Below are 4,128 nucleotides of genomic sequence, written 5' to 3' on the forward strand. Positions count from 1 at the left end.
GAAAGAGATTAAAAAAATACAATCGCAATGACCATAAAATGATTAAAGAGTCAGACGATAATAATACAAGACGCAAAAGCAATAAATGCGTGACGAACTTACGACCGGGGAAAAAATAAGGGGAAACACATTAAGTTGGCACTGGAAGCGCGCCAGATTCAAAAATGACGAACCGAACAAAGATACAACTGAAAACAAATGAAAGTAGTGCATACATCTAACGCGTCATAAACACGCGAATTTCGCTTATCATCAGCAGCTAATTACTTTCTTTCCTATACCATGGGTAAGGAAAGTATTGCTCTCTGAAAAAAATCAACGTACCCTATTTTCTAAATTTCTATACGTTTCAAAGTCCCCTGAGTCCAAAAAAAGTGGTTTTTGGGTATGGTCTGTATGTGTGTTTGTGTGTGTGGGGTGGTGTGTGTGTGTGGTGTGTGTGTGTGGGTGTGTGTGTGTGTGTGTGTGTGTGTGTGTGTTTGTGGGGTTTGCGGTGTTTGTGTTGTGTGTGTGTGTGTGTGGTGTCACACGATATCTCATCTCCAACTAACGGAATGACTTGAAATTTGAAACTAAAGTCCTTACAATATAAGGATCCGACACGAACAATTTCGATCTAATGCAATTCAAGATGGCGGCTAAAATGGCGAAAATGTTGCAAGAACAGGGTTTTTCGCGATTTTCTCGAAAACGGCCCCAACGATGTTGACCAAATTTATACCTGGAATAGTCATTGATAAGTTCTATCAACTGCCACAAGTCCCATATCTGTAATAAAATTCCGATACATTCTGGCTTCAGATACAATTTAAACAAAAAATTCCAAGTGGAAAAGATTGGGCACTCTACAATTAATGTTCAGTAACATTTTCATATAAAAGTCCAAATAAGCTCGAAATTTGATAAAATGTTATTATTTCAATTGCAAAACTGTTGCAACTGTTGATTCTATTAAATTTCACTATGAAGAGATAGCAGACCTCGTATGTCTCCAGCGTTATTGCCCTGTCACCGCTGGCTCAAATCTTTGAAGAGTAGACTTGAGATGCGCGGGAACACTAGCGTCAGGTGATCAATTTTCATAACGGCAAGGAAAGTTGTGTGAGTGCACCACACCAGATTTTTGAAGCTTTTCAGAGTCGAAAACTTTCTTTACTTGGTGAACTCATGTTAAGGTGTGTACTGTCTCAGCGTCTGATACACGCGTATTTCACTTCTATCGGCTGAATTTCTACGAAAATCGTTTATAACATACAAATTGCAATATTAAAGACTTTAAACAGCTAAGTCAGGAAATTGGCATTCCGGAACGGGACCTAGTCGTAGTCCACGATTAATTAATTTTCGAAATATAGGAAAAATTGAACACAAAAAATAAAATAAAGATAAAATAGGTAAATTTTCAGCTATTCGAATTATTTAGGAATATTCATTTCGTCAAGGAAAAACGTTTCTAATTATAGAAATGAGAAAATAAAGATTTTACAGTTGTGTTGTGAGTGATGTTGTGGTACTTTTCCATAATGAAGACACAAATTTGAAATTGTCAACAACTTTTATTATTCAAATTTGTGTTTTCAAATAAGGATTACCATGAAAACTACGACTATGCCCCGTTTCGGAAAGCCAATTTTCTGTTTAGAGTCTACAACTTAGCTAGATCCTGAGCTCGGATACCGGTCCTTAAACATATAAATGAATAATTCCTTACAAACGAACTGTTGACTGGAAAAATAGTTGAAATTATAATGGAGACGTCCTTCAAGTATAATAAAAATTATAAGAGTGGCCGCATTCATAAATCATTCGTGGGTGATCTCCAGAGAGGAAAAATTATGAGAGAGCAGAAAAGGAATGAAAATGATTCTTCAAATAGAGTGGATGCGTTCAGAAAAGTGAGACGTTCAGAGAATATTGAGAAGAATTTAATTTCGTCGAGTAGCAAACAGGATAGAATTGTGTTCTCCTCCCGCCCACGCGCAGCCATTTGCCAGCATCATTAGTTGGCAGATCCTCCTAATGAAAGACGGTCCCAGGCTGACCACAACATAACCTCACTTATTTTGGTATGCGAGGTGTGTAGCAGAACCCCCTCCTGAGGTCCCCTGTACCCCTTGAACCACCCCTAATCACCCCCTCCCCACACAGAAACAGGCTCATGCCGTTTGAATGGGAATGAAATTAATTCATCCCAACTGGACACCCCCCATAACCTACTTGGCTTTCTTGAAGCATATCATAGGCCTTGCAATATTTCAGTTTCATTCTTAATTGTTTTTTGATTAGATGCCTAATTAGGCGACGTTTCATAGAATTTGGAGGCATAATAGATGGATATTTGAGTGGTCCTGAAATAAAGTAAAAATATCTTGAAACAAAGTGGGCCTACCTTGGGAACTTTTATCAGCAAAATGGCATTCATACTATTTATACTTCAATGATTCAAAATTAAAATGTTTTCCAATCGCTCTACTTTAATACTTCTAGGCCCAATTGCACAAAAGCCGGTTAAATTTTAACCGTGATTAATTTCACGAGAACGAATCAGAGAAGGCCTTCTGTGTGTGCAACCACAATACGTCTTGAATGAAAAAATACTAAGAAATTAGCAACCCAATTAACAATCCCATGTTGTAGGCCTCGTATCTGATAAGATAGGTAGGAATTGAAGAGGAATGGATTTCATGTTGCTTTCAAAACCAAACCGATTTTAAATAGTCTATTTAGCTCGAGTAAAGACAAAATTGATATTTGGGATGGAAGTGGGGTGTACAAACTTAAATGTGGTGATAGTAATGCTTATTATGTAGATCAAACTCGTAAAAGTTTCAGAAATAGAATTAAGAAACATCATAGATTGGGATAAACAAAATGGGGATCCAACTTTGCAGAACATTTGATAACAAATAATAATCATAAGTTCACAGTAAAGGAGAATTGAGTTCTGCATGTTAATAACAAAGGCAGATCTTTGAATTCTAGAGGCTTTAGAAATAACAAGAGTAATTAAGGAAAATTCTCAGTATAGTTTAAATGACCAGATTCATTTCAACCAGTACAAACACTACGAATTTAGTTTTATCATAAAATTGTAAGCATACATTAGTCAACAGTTTTTCCATTTACATTTGTTTTATTATCTTTCACACTCTTGTTTTCTTGGTTCTTTTTTGTACTGAAAGTAAATTTTGTTATCATGACGATTCTGTTGCTTAAGCCGCCATTTTGTCACACCGTTGAGTGGAGGAGACTGTCTAGCTGGGCCAATGGCAGGCATGCCCTTGACCAATAGCAGTACTCGCCTACTAGTATAAATTCTGCTGCTCTTGTATTTAGTTTCAGTTTATCAGAGATTGACAATGGTGTAATAACCGAAACCGTCTTTCTAGTATCAATAATCTGTGGTTTTTTGACAATTTCTAGTCTTTTTCATTCAATATGAATAATTACCACAATATTAACTTCTAACTACACAAAATGTGACAATACGTCTTCTTTTTTTTCGTTTCTTTCTTCTTAATATTCTTGAATATCTAAATCTTTCATAGCTTCTTCTTCTTCTTTTTCTTCTTTTTCTTCTCTTCTTCTTTTTCTTCTTCATCTCCTCCCTTCTCAGATTTTCTTTCATCTGTCTGTAACGCATTTTATGTAACGCATTCACGGCCAAACGCGATTTGGTAGGAATATTCTTTTTTATCTGCGCGTAGATGTATACACAAGGTTTTTTGAAATTTAACATTTCTAAGTTAATACGAAGGAAAAGGAATTTACTCCATACTCCGATTAACTATTTATCATCTACTCTGAAGATAGGATTAATCAGACTATAGAATACTTACTTACTTACTCCGTGGCTCTACAACCCATTGAGGGTCTTGGCCTTCCGCAATATGCCTCTCCATTCGTCTCGGTCTTGCACCTTTCTCCTCCAACCTCTGATACCCATTTCTTTCAGGTCATTCTCTACGTAATCAAGTCATTGTCTGTTTCCAAATCAATCCTGTAATTCCTGTCCTGTTCCGAGGCACATTTAGTGGTTTTCGTAACGTAGCTCTTTTTACGGGGTAGGATTGTTACCCTACCCCAACCCCCAACCTGGAGGACCAGTCCAGTTTTTCTTTCACGGTG

This window comes from Nilaparvata lugens, chromosome 2 (assembly GCF_014356525.2).
Source record: "Nilaparvata lugens isolate BPH chromosome 2, ASM1435652v1, whole genome shotgun sequence".
NCBI classification, from domain to species: domain Eukaryota; kingdom Metazoa; phylum Arthropoda; class Insecta; order Hemiptera; family Delphacidae; genus Nilaparvata; species Nilaparvata lugens.